Source organism: Cupressus sempervirens, chromosome 11 (assembly GCF_028749045.1).
Source record: "Cupressus sempervirens isolate cs-2001-9-10 chromosome 11, ASM2874904v1, whole genome shotgun sequence".
In the NCBI taxonomy this organism is placed as follows: domain Eukaryota; kingdom Viridiplantae; phylum Streptophyta; class Pinopsida; order Cupressales; family Cupressaceae; genus Cupressus; species Cupressus sempervirens.
The window spans coordinates 613,550,018-613,570,224 of record NC_143128.1 but is presented as its reverse complement, the minus strand read 5'-3'; the positions used below and the strand labels follow the sequence as shown (position 1 = coordinate 613,570,224).

General features: G+C 33.8%; 1 pseudogene; it reads right to left on the bottom strand.

The window, feature by feature from the left end:
- Positions 1–10,590: 10,590 nt before the first annotated feature.
- On the bottom strand, positions 10,591–19,772 carry LOC149531189 (cysteine-rich receptor-like protein kinase 15; annotated as a pseudogene).
- Between the last annotated feature and the right edge of the window lie 435 nt (positions 19,773–20,207).

Genomic DNA, 20,207 nt, shown 5'->3' with positions numbered 1-20,207 from the left:
TGGCTTGTATTTTCCTTAAGTTATAATGGTTAATTAAGTAGAATAATAAAGTTAAAAAATTGATAATATTTAATATAACTGTATTGATATTTGAATATTTGATTAATATTTTAACATTTTTGATATACGTTTACATTAAAACATCTAATTTTCAATTTAAATAGATTAAAAAATTATCTTGTATTTTAAATATTTAAATACTTGAAAAATAATATTTTTAAATATAAATATATTTATAATTAAAATTAATTTTTAATTTATAAATGGAATAATACTATTATGATTTAGTTGTATCTTACTATATTAATATTTAATTCAAAATAAAAAATTATTCAATATATTTTATGTAGATGACAAAATATTTGTAAAGAAATAATATTTACTTTATATAAAATATTACCCATTTACAAATATACTAATAAAATATTACTACTAATGACACTTCTTTTTTTGATGTTATAAAGTAATATTTTCCAAGAGTTGTCGTAACCTTAAAATTTGCATGTCTTTGTTTCTTTGGTGATTTGATCATTCTCTATTTGAAAATTCTATTTTTCCCAACATTATATTTCATCCACATTTCTAAATTTGAAGGAATCACAAAGTGGTACAAACTTACGAGATAAAAGTAAGTTATATGTGAATCCTAACATTGCAATGTATTACTAAAAGAGTTGCCAATATGATTATGCTTGGAATGTGAACATTCACGTAATAGAAGTTTTAGTAAATTGTAAGATAAACATAATTAAAATAACTCACAATATGCATTTATATCCATATAATTTAATATTAATATAAAATTCAAATGAGAAGATAGTTCAACCTTAAACAAAAAATTTATTAATCATTAAAAAAAATTAAGATTATGTAAAGCCTTGATATAATATTATAAATGAAAATGACCATAGGGTTGGGCCATGCTACTGATTCTTACTTTTCATCACAAATGGATTAGATAAAAAGTGGGAATCTTTTCTTTTGGGGTCTTTTCATGAAGTGAGGGCTTCACTTGAAGCATCCACATGGCTTTATGTGAAGCCCAACAGGCCCGCTAGCCCATTGGGACTTCGCTCAAAGCCTAGTGCTTTGTGTGAAGCCCTAAGGGCTCATTCAAAACCTCATAGGTTTCCCTTGAAGCTCTTGAAACCCTAGAAGGCCATCAAAATTGGCTTTATAATTTTCATTTTACTATTTTTGAGTTAATTGGACATTACAGTGATAGATTTCCAGTAGGGCTTAGAGCGAACTTTGTGACATTGGATCTTTAGTTGCATCATCATTCTGGCCTACAATTTTTGACCTCTGTCAAGCATTCAATGTACTAGGTATGTTTATTTTTATATTTTTAATTATTATTTAGTTGTTTTTAATGGATATTTAGTTGATTTTGATGAATGTTTAGAAGTTTTAGATGAATATTTAGCTATTTTTAATGAGTATTTAGTTATTTTTATGGGTATTTTTCTATTTTTAGTATACATTAATTAGTTTTATGTTTATATGTTGTATTTTAGTTTAAATGTTAGAAATTATAGTTAAAATTGTAGTCAATGGAAGAAATAATATGTTTAGAAATATAAAATTCTAGGTAGATAAACAAGAAACCAAAAATAGGATTAGATAAAGAAAATAAAAACTAATTTAAAACTCTAGATGAATTAAAACATAAAAACTTACTTGACATGTAGAAAAAGTCTCTCTCTCCTCACTTTCTCTCTCTTCTCTAGAGTGTTTTCTCTCTTCACTCTCTCTCTCCTCACTTCTCTCCCTCTTCTCTCTTTCTCTCTCTCCTCATACTTTCTCTCTCCTTGAACTCTCTCTCTTCTCACTTTCTCTCTCCTTGCCTTCTCTCTCCTCTCACTTTCTCTCTCCTTACTTTCTGTTTCTCCTTACTTTCTCTCTCCTTACTTTTCTCATCTCACTTTCTTTCCTTTCTCTCTCTTCTCACTTTATCTGTCCTCATCCTCTCATCTCTCTCTCTCCTCACACTTTCTCTCCCCTGTCACTCTCTCTCTCTCCTCACTTTCTCTCTCCTTACTTTTTCTCTCTTCTCACTTTCTCTCTCCTTACTTTCTTTCTCTCCTCTCACTCTCCCTCCTTTCTTTCTCTTCTCACTTTCTCTCATTTCTCTCTCTTCTCACTTTATCTCTCTTGACTCTCTCATCTCTCTCTCTCTTCTCACCTTCTCTCCCTCTTCTCACTTTCTCCCTCCTTGCTTTTTTTCTCCTCACTTTCTCTCTCCTTACTTTTTCTCTCTTCTCACTTTCTCTCTCTTTACTTTCTCTCTCTCCTCTCACTTTTTCTCTCCTTACTTTCTCTCTCTTCTCACTTTTTTCTTTCTCTCTCTTGTCAATTTATCTCTACTCACACTTTATCCCTCTCCTCACTTTCTCTCCCTCTTCTTACTCTCTCTCTCTCTCTCTCTCCCTCCCTCCCTCTCTCCTCTCTCTCTCTCTTTGTCCTTCTCTCTCTCCCTCTCTCTCCCTCTCAATTTCTCTCCTTGAAATCTCTCTCTCCTCACTTTCTCTCTCTCTTCTTACTTTCTCTCTCCTTGAAATCCCTTTCTCCTCAATTTCCCTCTCCTCACTTTCTCTCTCCTCATTTTCTCTCTCCTCTCACTTTCTCTCTTCTCAATATCTCTTTCTTCACTCTCTTCACTTTCTCTCTCCTCTCTCTTACTTTCTCTCTTTAATTTCTCTCTCCTACATTTAATTTATTATTATTAACACCTAATATGACTTATGAACACCTTAGATTACTAATAAGACCTAATATGACCTTATACATGACCTCTTAAGACCTTATAAATGCTTATAAGGCTTAATAGGACCCCTTATGACCTTAGATTAACCTATCCCCTTATTGACTCCTTATTGAGTACATGTTCTTGTAATTATATGGCATCCCCTTATTGACCCCTTATGTTCTTGTAATATTAAGTTAACATTTAATTTGTACATGTTTTACCCATAGATGGCATCCCACAATTAGCCTTAGCCTCAGGATTAGGGATAGGGACATGATCATGGGCAAGGGCAGGGACAAGGATAGGGATAGCATTAGGCTCAAGGATAGGGAGATGGACTACATGTTAATGTACTCCCTGTCCAACCTTGCATTCCTGATATGACGATTATATTCTAGTTTGCAACCAGAGAGAATGCTAGATTGAGATCAACTATTGAGAGGTCTCAAGATCATCTATATAGAGGTTTATGCCAATAGATTTTGACTAGTCTTGAGGAGCTTACCGACAAACTTAGATCACATACTGCATTTGCACCATAGTCTGTAGATAGAATTTTTGCCAAGCTTAGAGTAGAGATATTGGTTGGTATATCCTTAGAGAGGGTTCAAAACTTGGTCTTTAAGGATATTATCAAATGAGAGGTCTTCCATTTAAAGAGGAGAAGACCAAGTTCACGGCATATCAGGTTACTAGATGTGTTGTGCATTAGATTGCTTGTATGATACACCCTCAATTCCAATAACCACATGATCATTATCCTAGTAATGACCATATTCCATTATATTTTGGCCAACAATTGTACATGAACAACTATTTGGGGCATTATGTTAACTATTTAGATATTCCAAGATATTATAGCTAAGGACACGATAAAATTTCTGATCGTGATGTGTCTCTGACCCGACTCATGTTGTTCTTCATCTTCGTGCATTGGTGGGATCTAAGACCCCATCTGTGACTCCAGTGATGGATGCTACTATAGATAGAGTTGTCATCGCTTCTCACAAGGAAGTAACTGATCAGATATGACACATTACATCTACAACTAGGATTATTACATCTGACACTCTGGGTGGATGTCTTTTGAGTAGACCTAGTCAACGTAGATCATCTTCTGAGGCATCATCGAGTACTACACCACCCACTGATGATATACATAGAGTAGTACATATTCCTACCCTAGGAGATATATGTGGCTTCACTGGAGACATAAATATAGAGATGGCCTTGTATCTTCTAGATGATCTTTTATAGGCATATTCAAGCATCACAGATACATAGGGGATGCCTTTACATAGTGTCGTAGAGAGGATTTCATAGAGGCCTATATTTTGAGTGACCCATGACATGTCATCAAGTCATGCAAACCATAGTACACAACACTCTACATAGGACTTCAGCATTGAGCACTCTACACATCACTCTATTGCTCAACAATCTAGCTCAACACTTAGATGCACAAAAATCTATTGCAACTCCACTTGAGGGGCCTTAGGAGTTGGTCAAGCTATTTCTATTTCTACTAATGGGATTGATGTGCTTGATCAATAGTTGCTAGATTTGAGTCAAATTCATGTTCCCACTGAGATAGCATCATACATGGACATGCTATTTTAGTCTACTAACTCTACATTGCTTCCATCCTAGCTTGTTACTCCTTTTCACTTGTTGCTATTATAGAGGATTGAGACTATTGGAGATGTAGTTTCTATTGATGACACCTTAGTACATGTCACTGATGACCCTCTTGCTCCTTAGACCTAGGTACACCTCTTTTAAGTTTCATTTTTACAATAATAAATCTCTATTCACAAGTATATATTTATGTACTCATATTTCCAAATTAATTATATTTTTTTAGGCATAGGTCGCAAAGCATGCTTCTTCCAGTGTGGCCTCTGATCATAGTAGGAGAAGAGATATTATCGATGCGATACCTACTACTTGTGGTGGTACAATTATGATGGATGTGACAACCACTAGTACTCAGGTGATTTTTAAATAGAAATTTAAATTAATTCAATACTAGATACATGTGCACTTGCATCAATGCATTTAAATTTGTGCAAATATTTGAAACTAGTTCCCATTTATATATACAGGTATATGTCTAATGCATTGTTGTATTTTGATTTGCAAGGCTCAGTTGATACTCCACAGACACATGGTCCTCATGAGTTCCAATCAGAGGGTCACTCTATTCGTATGCATCTAGATAACTCTCTAGTTTAGGACACATGCACATGCTTACTTTATCTTTGATCTTATCAAGACATATATACATTTATGATTTGACATTTATATATATATATGTATTGATCTTTGCACATTTGTGTTTATAATTTATTTTTTATTAGACACATGATTGGTTCAATTTATGATTAGACATGTGTTATGTGTTTCTAGTTTATGGTCCATGTGATATATGTATTTCGTTTATAGTTAGATGTACATGATTGGTTCAATTTATGATTAGAAATGTGATATATGTTTCTAGTTTATGGTTAGACATGTACATGATTGATTCAATTTATGATTGGACATATTATATATGTATTTATTTTATGGTTAGATGTACATTATTCAACATTTAAACACATGATGTAAATTATTCAAAGAGACATGATTGGTGAAAATGTATATGTACACATATAAACTCCTAGCTTCATATAAAATGAACATGTAAGTATTCAATATAAGTCCTACATGTGTAACATAAAATGCATTCATGCACAATACAATATAAGTCCTAAGTTGCATTAAATGAGTTCATGTACAATGTATACACATATAAGTCCTAAGTTACATGAAATGAACAAATACATACACTCGATATAAGTCCTACAAGTTATGTATGAAATGAACATGTACACATGTATACACATATAATTGTCCTAAGTTACATGAAATGAACTCATATACACACACTGGATTTAAGTCGTACACATTATGTATGAAATGAACATGTACACATGTCTACACATATAATTGTCCTAAGTTACATGAAATGAACACATACACATACACTCAATATAAGTTGTACAAGTTATGTATGAAATGAATTTGTGCACATGTCTACACATATAATTGTCCTAAGTTACATGATATGAACACATATACATATACTCAATACAAGTCATACAAGTTATGTGTGAAATGAACATGTACATGCATGTGTACACATATAATTGTCCTAAGTTACATCAAATGAGCACATATACATACAATCTATATAAGTCATACAAGTTACGTTTAAACTGAACATGTACACATGTCTGCACATATAATTGTCCTAAGTTACATGAAATGAATATACACAAATGAAATGTATTAAATAAAATGTGAACTATGAAATATCCAAGAAAGTGCTAGAAATATGAAGTTTTAAATGTAGCAAGTCCTAGAAATATGAAATATCTATGCAAGTGCTACAAATATGAAATATGCCAAGTGGTTCCACATGTTGGAGAAAATTTAATATTCTCTCTTGGTCCTCAGTATCTAATCTCCACTTGCAATATCCACCTTTATGTTTAACTAGATGTAGAGAAATGGATGTAGTAATAACATGGTAACTATATTGAAACACTTTATTGTCAGGTTGGTAATCAACAAAGTGAATTCCATATTTCACTAATTTGTGTTGGTTAAGGTATGTTCCTTCCAAAATAACTGAACCTACACACCATGCATTTAAAAGTTAATTTAATGTGTACATGTAATAAATAAATTCATCATTTAATAATAAATGCACATTATTTATATATAAATTTGAAAAATATACCTATAGGGAATAACATTCCATCACTTTCTTTAGGTTAAGTACTTCATCCTTTCTGCACTACAACATAATAGGGATTTACGAAAAGGACCCTTCCCCATTAGTATCTTGAGACCCTACTGAATAAGATATCTAGACTAGTTGAGTTATGGGAAGATGTGATTCATAAAATTGAGAATAAGATGGCTTCTTGGAAAGGCAGATGACTCTCCTTAGCTAGGAGGGCCCATGCTTAAAGAAGTCTTGTCAGTCATTCCCAGTTTTTAGTTGGCATGGTCTAAGATTCCAAGCGATGTTTAGAAAAAGGATAACCCAAAGAAAATCATTTATTCTTCTAGCAAGGGTATGATGATAAACAAAAACTGACTCTTATTACTTGGAATAAGATCTATAGATCAATAGATGGTGGTGGTGTGGGAGTGAAAAGATCAGATGATCAGTATATGGCTTTACGAGACACGTTAATTTAAAAAATGGTAAAGGAAACAAATTTGAAATGGGTAAGGATATTAAGATTTAAATATTTAGATGGGCATAACCCACTTAGTATCTCAAGGCATGCAAATCCACCCAATAGATATAGTGGAATTTTCTAAAAAAGTGTAGACCTTTAATTAGAAACAAGATATATTGAAGTGTAGGTAATGCAAATAATGCCCTTTTTGGGATGACTCATGGGGAGGCCTCCCTATTCTAGATAAATTCTTTCCACATAGAGGGCCTATCCAAGTAATGAAAGATAATTTAAGATATCTTGGGAATATTTGTGAAGGACTATATTAACCTGAATTGGACTCCATCTAGCTTGGATTCCCACTGGAAAGAAAATTGGAATGTAGATGTTCCTAAAAGTTTCAAATCTAAAGTAATGGATATTTTTAATTCTACAAAGTTGGTTCCCAAACTTAGAGTGGATAATAATATTTGGACTGAAATTGATTCCTGTGATTACTTCCCCAAAAAGGGATATGAGATCTTGTACCTATTTAGAGTATTTCCTAGATCTATTATTCATCATGATTTGTATTGGGGGAAGGATTATTTACCCAAAGCTAGGATATTTTGTTGGATGACCTTCCAACAAAAAATCTTGACAACAAAAAAAAATGCCAAATTGGGTTTCTAGGGTCCTTCCAAATGTGCCCTATGTAAAAAAAGATGAAGAGTTAGTGGATTATATTTTCAAAAATTGCAACTTTTGATATAGATGTTGGCTTTGGCTTATGAAAAAATTAGGATGAAAATACTCTCTTCCTAACAAGTTGGTTGACCTTTTTCTTAGTCGGCCTAGATTCCATAATAAGGACTCATCATGATGTCTTATGGTTTTAACTCCTTATCTCCTAATTTGGGAAATTTAGAAATAGAGGAATTGAAGAATTTTGAAGGATAAAACATTAAATCTTGATCAATTTTTGAATAAACTTGAAGTAAGAATTGTGGAAGTAGTAAATCAACATTTAAGACTACAGAAGGGGATCACTATATTTTTGTCTTGAAATGATGAGATGAGAAATAAATGGTTAGGACTTGTTATTCCTCCATTGAATGAATTTTCTAGAGTAGATTCATATAGATCAAAGAAAGTATGCATTTGGAAGACCCTGAAGAAGGGATGTCATAAGTTAAATTTATTTAAGTCCTCTTAAGATAACCCAAGAGAGGTGTGTAGAGGATGTTGTATCAACAACTAGGAGGGAAAACTAATATCTAGTTTAGCTAAACCTATAGGGATAATTGCCAATAATTTAGAAAAATTACTGTCACGTTCGAAGTTTTTAAAGAATGTTATCATCTAGGTATCAGAAACCTAGAAATTGGAGAAGAGTCAACTTTAGTTATTAATGCTATTAGGAAGTAGTCTACTGTTAACTGGAAATTAGATGAATTTATGTAGCAAGTGAGTAATTTTCTTTTTGGATTCAAAATTTATATTGCTAACCATATTTACTAGGAGGGTAATAGTAATGCCAATCAATAAGCGAACTGTGGAGCCACCATAAAAAGACTTGATCTTGGTTAGCATAGTTTCTGTTAGTTTTAGGTTGGCTAGGTTATTAGGTGATAATATTTATAGGTTAGAGGTTGCACCTATTTTTCTTTTTATAGTATGGTTATATTCATACATTACGAAAAAAGCTTCTTAGGCTTTTCCTCTATTTATTCAACTTTCCCTTTCAATATTTTCTTTCTTTATAGTAAATTTGAGCTAGAAAGACTTTAGTTTTCTAGGTGAATTCCATAATTAGTTTCCATAGAAGCCCCCATTTGGATGAAACCTAATAATAGGGAAATGTCTTTCTAAGGTGAATTATCTAAGCTTATGTTGGGTAATATAGTGAAGATCAACACTAGATTGGTTTATAGAGGAATTTCAAAGGTGGTTTAGGAAGAGTTTTCAAATTATATGGACAAGGATAAACATAATATAGATATCATGACAATGTTTAAAATATTCCATGTAGGCCTGGACAAGGCAGCTATCTCAGAGGTCTGCAAAGAAATTCCACAAGGGACATGTGTTGAAGGAGGTAGATCATTTATTGGAGATATTAATGACAATCTCTACATTCCAATGTAGATTGAACATGGGATAATTCGTCAACTCCTCATGGTGTACCTAATTTTGGAGATTACAAACTATAGTGACTCGCATAAGAAATACAAGGAGATTAATTGTAATTGGATGTTTATGTTGGCCTTTATGAAAACTCACTTTTGTGTAGATGAGAAGGGCTTTAATTGGTTTCTAAACTATGAAGGTAAGATAAGGTCTAGTAGTGTCTAGGTTTTATATAAATGTGTCCTTAAATGTATACATATACTAGGACTTCTGGTTAAATACCGATATTTTTGTGGTATTGAAGTAGACTAGGTTTTGTGTATAGTAAACATTAGACTTGAAGTTGTTTAAGGCAAGCTCGACTTTTGGCTATGGATTGGTTATATGTTTTGGTGGTTTTGTAACGATTATCCCTAAATCTATATGGATGACTTTATAATAATATATGTATTATGGGTGTATTTTAGATTTGTAGCACCAATTGTTATGAGATATAAAGTATAATGCTATTCTTTCCATAATTATTTTCAATTTGTATTATCTAGGTAAAACTGAAGGGTTTTTAATAGAAAGAAGAGGTCTTATTTTGATAGAATTGAATTATTTAATTAGTTAATTCCTTATAGAGTATATAGAAGTTAGTCTTTAGGCTTCTGCTAGATTGGATTTTGTTTTAATTGGGGCCAATCTCCTCAATTTATAGGGTCATAGGATGCATGAGTTCTGTTTATCTTTTTACTTCTTAAGATCTTTAGGTGTCACAAATCTTGGTGTTATTAGTTTGGTCTTCTCTTGTTGTTTATAATAGTAGTTTTTAATAGTCAATTATATATGGTGTTTTTTTTTTTTTTATGTTGAGTTTTTTATCGTTTAGTTTGTATAGTTAAATAAAGATTTTTTTCCTCTTTGAAATATAGTATTTCTTTCACTACTAATTCTCATTAGTAACACTCATGGCAAGATATGTTTGTTTATCTTTTCTTGAGATGGTATGATAACAAGCTTTTGTGGAATAGAAGGTGGCTGGTGTTCTTGGTTTTATATGTTAAGGACAAGGCATCTTATGACCAAGACTTTATGAAGTTTTATAGAAGAAATATAATCCTTAGAATTATGATGATTTTTTTTTTTCATCAAGTTATTGGGTTTTTGTATTAGAAGGATCATTGCATATTTTATTTTCTACTACAATTAGGTGGATGTGCTCTTTCCTACCGGCACCCCTTTTGAGCTTAGAATTATATTAGAATTTTGTGATATTAGAAAATTAAATTAATACTACCATGTCCTAATATTTTCAATACATTTAACAAATAATAATTCGTTACAGTAAAGATCAATATTGAACATTCATGAAAACATTCAACTACCATCAGCAATTTAATGACTCATTTGGATAAAATATAATAAAATAAAATATTTATTAAATTAAGAAATTATTATATACGTCTCGTAATATACAAACTCTCTTATTTTAGTTAGTTAGGAGTGATGTTATCTAGAACTTAAATATGTTACAGTTACATCATTGATAGATGGGTAAACTAACTGAGAAGCTAATGAAGTGGATAGAGAAGTGCTATTAGATGTTGATGTTGATGTAGACTATGGAGTAGTATTTTGGGTATTCCATACATAAGCAGGTTTTGTGGGATCTGGTAAGTTGGCCCTAGAAGGGTTTGAAAGCATTGCATGTACATTGGTCATTGGTGGACAAAGTGATGGATTTGCTTGTGTACATAAAAAGGCCCACTTGAATGCATTTTGAAACTTGGTCGTTGGAACTATCTATTATCACTTTGTCAATCACATCCATAATATCTCCTTTCTTGTAAGATCTCCATACCTACATAGGAAAAAATCATATTCATCTTATTAATATATAAATTTTTGAAATTTAGTTGTATTGACTATGTTAAGAATGAATCGTACTCATCTTCATATTAGCTATCATATATAATCTTACCCATTCCAAGAGGTTTTGAAATTCAGGAGCCAGTCTATTATCATTATTCTTCCTTCCACATATAATTTCTAGAATAACTATGCCAAAACTATAGATATCTGCTTTAGCAGATAGTTGCCCTCTCAAATATAACCACTATATAATGGGAAATAATTATTAGAAAACTTCAATTTAAAAAACAATCTTCAAAAAATGTTAAAAGCTAACCTATTTGGTGTACAAGATGATTTGAAAAATAAAAATAAAAATAAATGAGGAGGATTCTTATAGAGTTCTCGCAATGCTTGTGTTGACATGAGTCTCATCTAGATGAAACAACCTTGCTAAACCAAAATCTGTTATCTTTGGCTGCATTTTCTCATCAAGCAAGATATTACTTGCTTTGATATCTCAATGAATGATCCGGAGTTGGGAATCTTGGTGCAAATATAGAAGCCCATGGGCTATTCCAAGTATGATGTTTAATCGCTTTGCCTAGTCAAGCTCTTTTCTCCCTCTTTTCTCCTCTTCGTATCTATATCCATACCTCTAAATTAATGATTTATGACATTCAATTTTCCAAAAAGAATTAGGAAAAACATTTTATGACACCGATGTTAAATTGAGACTGAGTAAACTTACGAAAAAGTATTTTCTCAAGGCTCTTATTAGAGAGGAACTCGTAAACAAGCAATCTTTCTGAGCCCTCCGTACAACATCCAAGTAACTTCACAAGGCTACGATGTTGAATTCCTGCTACCAGCTTAACCTCATTTAGAAACTGCTTCTTTCCTTGAGTTGATTGGACAGAAAGTCTCTTTACCGCTATCAGTGTTCCATTTGGCATTGTGCCCTGACATGAAAGAAAACACATAAATATATACGCTCAATAATACTTAAGAAACTCCAAACAGCCAACATAAAGGAAGCAGACTGAATAGGTTGTAAAAGAAACTATGAAATGACAAAAGACATACCCCACTTGTTACATAGAAAATGTCAGAGATTGTTTATGGCGTCAAACCCAGTCATCAGCTAAAAGATCAATAAACCGTTCCCCCAGAAGAGGATTACCATAGAATTGGTGGCTGTGTAATTTGCTAGAAGATTATTTAGGAGATACATCTAATTTCCTAGAAGATCAGTATAGCAGTTTGTGCAGGCTCTCTATAAATGAGTAAAAGTAAAGTCAAAATTGAAAGGATGGCAACAAGCTAATCTTTAGAGGTTTTTACTAGATGACATATATCCAATAAGTATATGCTCTTGAATATGTAAAACAATTATAATGTAGATAAGTAGCTTGTAAATTTGTGAAAAAACCTGATGTGTGAACGGATCTCTTCTCAAATCAGAACTCGATAAAAAATGATAAAATGGGCATAACGAATGGATAAGCATACTTATTAAATTACTTGTATTTTTCAATTTCCTGTCTTGAACAAGGAAACGGAGTCGGTTATGGTTAGTTTACCTTGTATACATCACCAAATCCTCCTTGTCCAAGCTTGTTATCTTCGTCGAAATTTCTAGTTGCGGCCTTGACGTTTTCCAAATTATAAATTATGCCCTCCTCCTGGCCGATCGCTGAATTTACCTCTCTATTTAGATTATCTCTCGCTGCCGGCCGATTCTCTGGATAATAAATGCACCCGGTAGACTAAACTTACAAATTTGTATCTAACCAGAAAGACTAAACAGGTATGACAAATTCAACAAAATCACGCCATAAAAATACCTTTCTTTATCAGGCCTGGCATCCATAATACTGCAGACATGAATTTTCTTCGATTGCAAACAGGCATATAAGTAGCAGAAACACTACGCCGCCGAGAATACCCAAAAGTATGCCAATTTTGTTTGTTGATTTTCCTGCACAATTGATCAAATTTTTAGTTTTTGGTCATGGCAAATGGTAAAATGAACCCTCTGTAGGTTATCAAAGAATATGAATGAAGGGTAAAATGAACCAGAAACGACATCTATAGAGGAAAGTCTGTAATAGTCATCGAGGATAGTTTTGCACAGTTAGAAATCTTAAATTATAAGTTGGGTTTCGCAAGTTTTTCCTTAAGATGGGTGATTCAAAATGTCAAACTTGTGATAATGAACAATTAAAAAAGTTAAAAAATAATCAGTTATTAATATAGACTTCGCTGTTTTCTATTACAAAAGGTGATCAGAGATCATGAAGAACAAATATTAAATATTTAAGAAAGAAAAATCTACAGTATTCAAAAGTACATTTTATTGATGTGTGATTTGTGAAATGGACTATTGATACATGTATACAATTCTTCCAGCAATTGAAAAATGAACTTGACAAAAACCTCAGTCATCGAACCCCTAACAATTATTACAGACTTTCCCTGGAAGCCATAATATTGATAGCACCAAGACTTATGGCTGAGATAGGTTTTTCTGAAACAGTTTGTGCCTGTAAAGTCTTAAGGGTCTGTTTCGTTTTGGAAGATGACAGGAATTGACTTTTTCAAAATTCGGATTAGAAAATTTGTGCTTTTGTTTCAAAATTTGAAAAATGGAATTAGCATATGGTACTTCCAATTTTGCCTCAAAACCAAGTTTTCCAGCTTCCTACAAAAATAGGAATTGAAAATCAAAACTTGGTTTTGTTTTTAAAGGAGTGTACAAACAATAGATTGGACTAATTTTTGAAATTTGCCCTTCAACTCCAAGCTTACGCAATGTGTCTTCACATGCATCTTCCGAGTGAAACAAACAGTTTTAGTAAAATCCCAAAAATCAGAATGAAGATATACAAAACCTTGATTTGGCTAAACCAAGGTTTGTAGAAATCCGAATTTTTTAAATTCCACAAACCAAACGGACCCAAATAATGCCGTCATGACATTCCTCTCTCATGGAATTAGTCACCATACCAGAACAATTATAGTTTTGAAATTAGCTGATAAGAAAATTGATATGAATACTAATGATTGAAATTAGCTAATAAGGAAATTGATATGCTTCCTACCTCCTGTTGGAGATGGTAATGGTGGCTGCTGAATCGGCGGAGGAGAAGGCAGTTGTAGGGGAGATGGCGGTGGCGGCGGCGGCGGGGCGGGATGAAAGAATGAGTACGTTTCATAACGAGCAATGCAACTACCGCATCGACTCACTCCTCCCTCAAAAGTTTCGTTGTCCGTTAAGGTCACAGCTAACAGATTCCAAATTGCACTTGCTAAGCAAAATTGGCAGTCCTCGACAGAAGTTGAAGATTGATGCTGAGATCTTCACTTCAAACTCCAACTCCACCGCTCCATTTCCACCATTCTATGAATAATTTCTAAAATACTTCAGTTTAGGAGTAGTTTAAACAAGAAGCATGCTGTACATATGGCATGCATTAGATGATATTTTTGAATGCATTTTAGTTTAGTCTTAGTTACTTCTTCTCCCATCCTTAATCATAGGCATGGAATAATGCTAAAACTACTGTCAGAACTCCTAATCTATATTTTGATCTATGTGTTAGGGATTAGTTTTAACAATTTTTATTTGAATAAATGTATTGGCTGAATAGCAATTTGTAGGTGGAATAATATATCAGTTTTTTTCTCTGCAGTAAAACAGAGCCTTCCTTGTTTTGAATATTATCATTTTTTTTCTTTTGTGTTGCTGTTGTTGTTTGAATCCTACATTTGGTATCAGAGCTGAAGGTGTTTGGAAGACAGCAGCATGGCAAACAATTTGCAAATCCCAGAGTTTGATGGAGTTGATTACCAATATTGGTCAATCAAGATGAAGACTTTTTGATTGGGAAAGATTTTTGGGAGATCGTTGAATCTAGATATGAAGAGCCTGCAGATTGGAATACTCTCCAACCTAATGACAGGAGATTGAAGAAAGAAGCTGAGAAGAAGAATGCAATGGCATTGTTTCACATTCAGATGGCTCTTGATAAGAGCTTGTTTCCTCAAATTGCTGATGCAAAGACAGCAAAAGAGGCCTGGAAGACTCTAAAAGATGCTTACCATGGCAATGATCAGATCAAGGTTGTGAAGCTACAAACCTTGAAAAGAGAATATGAGAACTTGAAGATGAAGGAGATAGAGAGTGTGGGAGATTTCTGTGTGAGAGTGAAAGATGTGACTCATAAAATGGCCACTTTGGGTGAATCTATTGCTCAAGAGCAAATAATAAAAAAGGTATTGAGATCTCTAACCCCAAGATGGAATATTGTAGTAATTGCCATAGAAGAAAGAAAAAATTTAGCTACCATGGAGTATGATGGATTGGTTGGATCTCTTATATCACATGAGGATAGAGTAAGGGACACATCTATCAGTGTTAATGAGAAGGCTTTTGCTTCTCAATTGCAAATTTCAAAGAACGATGGTGCTAGCAGCAGTAGTAGCAACAACTAAGGCTCGTGATGGGGCCAAAATTAGAATTTTTCAAGAGGATCTAGAGGAAGAGGAGGTGCTCAAGGAGGAAGAGGTAGAGGCAGATTTGATAAAAAGAACATCCAATGCTATCATTGCAATAAGTATGGACATTTTGAGAGAGAGTGTAGACTGAAATCAGGTAACAATAGTGCAAATTATGCCCAACAAGATGAGGATCCTTCCTCGGGTAATTTATTTTTGTGTTATGGGAAAGGTGAAAGTAATGTGAATGATGTTTGGTATTTGGATTCTGGATGCTCTAACCATATGTCTGGTAACAGAGAAATATTTTCAAGGCTTGATGATAGTTACAGATCCAATATTACCTTTGGTAATAACAATACTATGGATGTTGCGGCCAAAGGAGCCATGGATGTTCAGACAAAGGAAGGTATGAAAAGTGTTCAAGATATTTATTATACTCCCAAGTTAAAACATAATTTATTGAGTGTTGGGCAGCTATGTGAGAAGAATTATAGAGTGGTATTTGAGAACATGCACTGTACTATCTATGATAAGAATAAAAAAAATAAAGTGATTACAGTTGTTCCTATGACAAAGAATAGGATGTTTCCTTTGAAGTTTGGTCAAAATGATAATCAGCTTGTCAATATGGCTTATGAGGATAAAAGTTGGTTGTGGCATCTCAGGTATGGCCATTTAAATTTCAATAGTTTGAAGAATCTAACATCAAATGCATTAGTTCTTGGATTGCCTAAGGTTGAAGAGCATAAACAGATTTGTGAAGGGTGTGCAAAAGGGAAACATTCAAGGGAATCATTTCCAAAAGGCAATGCATGGCGGGCCCAATACCCACTTCAACTTATTCATTCAGATATTTGTGGTCCAATGCAAACACAAAGTTTGGGTAAGTCGTCATATTTCATTACTTTTATTGATGATTACTCACGCATATGTTGGGTATATTTTTTGAAAACTAAAGATGAAGCCTTTGATACATTCAAGAAGTTTAAAGCTTGTGTAGAGAATGAGAAAGGGAACATAATAAGATGTTTGAGAACAGATCGAGGAGGAGAATTTTGCTCAAACAATTTTCAAAATTTTTGTGAGATAAATGGCATCAAAAGACAACTCACAACTGCATACACACCCCAACAGAATGGAGTGGCTGAAAGGAAGAATCGTACTATGGTAGAAATGGCAAGGAGCATGTTACAAACCAAGGGTTTGAACAATTCTTATTGGGCTGATTCAGTTGCTACAGTCGTATATATTCTCAACAGGAGTCCTACAAGTGCCCTACACAAGATGACTCCATATGAAGCATGGTATGAGAAAAAGCCTAATGTAAATCATTTTAAAGTTTTTGGTTGTTTGGCTTATGTTCACATCCTTGATCAGAATAGGCAAAAGCTAGATGCTAAAAGTGAATCATGTATTTTTGTGGGCTATAGTGAGGAAAGAAAAGCTTATAGATTATTCAATCCTATTACTAATAAGATTGTTGTTTCAAGAGATGTGATTTTTGATGAAGGGGGAGTTTATGGTCATCAAAAACAACATGTTGGAAAGCCAAAATCAGTTTTGGATGATGATGATAATGAGCAGCCAGCTAATGGTTCTATTTCAAGATCACCAAGCCCACCAAGAAACCCCTCACCAATACCAAGAGCAAGTCCATCCTCTAGTCCTCCAAGGAAGGTAAGAAGATTGAGTGATATTTATGAGAGGTGTCAAAATCAAGCACATGAAGAAGATCCAATAGGTGAGACAGTAAATTTTGCATTACTTGCTAAAGCTGATTTTGAGCCATCATGTTTTGAAGATGCATGTGCTAATAAGGTTTGGATGCAAGCAATGAATGAAGAGATGGATTCCATTGATAGGAATGAAACATGGGAGCTTGTAGATCTTTCACATAAGAAGAAGAAGATTGGCACAAAATGGGTCTATAAGACCAAGTATAATAGTGATGGGAGTGTTGAAAGACATAAGGCAAGATTGGTTGCTAAAGGTTTCACTCAAAGGTATGGCATTGATTATGAAAAAACTTTTGCACCAGTAGCAAAACAAGAAACTATTAAGATGCTAATCTCTCTTGCAGCTCAAAAGGAATGGAGTATTCATCATATGGATGTGAAAAGTTCTTTCTTGAATGGGTACTTAGAAGAAGAGGTATATGTGGGACAGCCACAAAGTTTTGAGATTCAAGGCAAAGAAGATTATGTCTACAAGTTGAAGAAAGCTTTGTATGGCCTCAAGCAAGCACCAGGTGCATGGTATGCAAGAATTGATGGATATTTTCAGTAGAATAGCTTTCAAAGAAGTAAGAGTGAACCTACCCTTTACTACAAACAAAAAGGTAATGATATTCTCATTGTGAGTTTGTATGTTGATGATTTGTTATATATGGGTAGTAGTTCAAAGATGAAAGATGAATTTAAAGTTGCTATGATGAATGAGTTTGAGATGAAAGATTTAGGTCTCATGAAGTACTTTCTTGGCATGGAGGTTTATCAAGGTAAAGATGAAATTTTTATTTGTCAAGAAAAGTATGCAAAGATATGTTGAAAAAATTTGATATGGCTGATTGTAAACCTCTTTCCACTCCAATTGCTCATGGAGTTACATTATGTAGAGATGATGGTGCTAAAATTGTTGATGAGACATTATACAGGAGCATTGTGGGGAGTTTGATGTTTTTAACTCACACAAGGCCTGATATTGCTTATTCAGTTTCATTGGTTTCAAGGTATATGGAAAATCCATCAGAGGAACATATGAAGGCAGTCAAGAGAATTTTGAGGTATGTGAAAAGCACGGTAGATTTTGGCATTCACTATTCTTCTAATAAGTTTGAGCTTATTAGCTTTAGTGATTCAGATTGAGGAGGTTGTTTGGATGACCGAAAATCTACATCTGGTAATTTTTTTTCTTTGGGTTCCAGTTTAATTACATGGAGTTCAAAGAAGCAAAGTATGGTTGCTCTCTCTTTTACAGAAGCGGAATATGTTGCGGTCACTTCAGCTGGCACACAAGCTTTATGACTTAGAAAGCTTCTTGAAGAAATTGGAGAGATACAGGTTCAGCCTATTGTGATTTTTTGTGACAACATAAGTGCCATTAAATTGGCCAAAAATCCGGTTCATCACAGTAGGACCAAACACTTTGATCTTAAACAACATTTTATCAGAGATTTGGTACAAATAAAGCGGTTGAGTTGAAGTACATCAACATAAAGGAGCAAATTGCAGACATCTTCACAAAGGCAGTTACAAAAGATCAGTTTTTGATACTCAGAGATCAGATTGTGAGTCCTCTCAGCATCAAGGGGGAGTATGAAGATTGATGCTGAGATCTTCACTTCAAACTCCAGCTCCACCGCTCCATTTCCACCATTCTATGAATAATTTCTAGAATACTTCAGTTTAGGAGTAGTTTAAACAAGAAGCATGTTGTACATATGGCATGCATTAGATGATATTTTTGAATGCATTTTAGTTTAGTCTTAGTTACTTCTTCTCCAATCCTTAATAATAGGCATGGAATAATGCTAAAACTACTATCAGAACTCCTAATCTATATTTTGATCTATGTGTTAGGGATTAGTTTTAACAATTTTTATTTGAATAAATGTATTGGCTGAATAGAAATTTGTAGGTGGAATAATATATCAGTTTTTTTCTCTGCAGTAAAACAGAGCCTTACTTGTTTTGAATATTATCATTTTTTTCTTTTGTGTTGCTGCTGTTGTTTGAATCCTACAGAAGTTAGATCCCTCCAACACTGAAGCAGACCGTTTATCATATAAAATGTAGACGCCGTGACTGTTGATCTGGTGGCAAAACGAATTGGGGATAGGAGGACGTCATCTGACAGATTTGTGAAAAGCTCCCTAACTGCCGCACTGAACACATCAGGCTGAACTGTGACCGCATGCCAATTGTAATAAACCCTGTCAAAATTGGTATCTAGGTTTCCAAAGAAGGAATAGTAATCGTAGTGTATAAAGCACTTGTCCATCCGAGCTCTACCGCCCGTTGCATTTCCACAACTCTTGCGAATGGCGATGTTTGCTTCTTGTGAACAACTGAGGCATTCTTCCACAGTTGTGTCTCCCCAACATTGGAGGAAACCATAAACAGTGAATGGGCTTTGGCCGAACACAGATGTATTGAAACCCTTTGATAACGATGTGTTGTTTGCGAGATTGTTGAGGACTATGTTCAAATTACTCTGAAACATAGCGCTTGTAGAATTAGTGCTCTCGCAATGTTGGGCCGATCTTGCATGCGAACAATACATGGAAACAACAGGACACAGAACAACGCTAAAAGCTTTGAACTGTAGGCGATTTGCATTGTTGGTTTCCCTTTAAGAGTTGTCACATGAAACAAGTCTATTGAAGTTTAGTCTGTTGGCACATAATTTGATGTCACCTTTAAATTTCAGATGCTTTGTAAAACATTAAGCTCAGAAGTTTCTCAGTACTGCAACTTGATGCGTCGAGAAGCAGTAGACTGTATTAGGTTAGGTAATAAATTGGTAATGCGCATTTGGTGAGAAAAGAGATTCTTCCTTAGCCTTAGCTAAGAATAATTATATAGAAATGTTGACTGTCAGAATCAAATCTCCACTTTGGAAGTGATGAGATCTACAAAATTGTATTTTAGCAGTAAAATAATTGAAAAGAGCTAGACGGGTATCAAAAGTTAGAAAATAGATGGCGATGTAAGCTGTTGGTCCACGCGGAGATGTAAATATTCAAGCCGGCATCGTTAAATAGAAATGACATT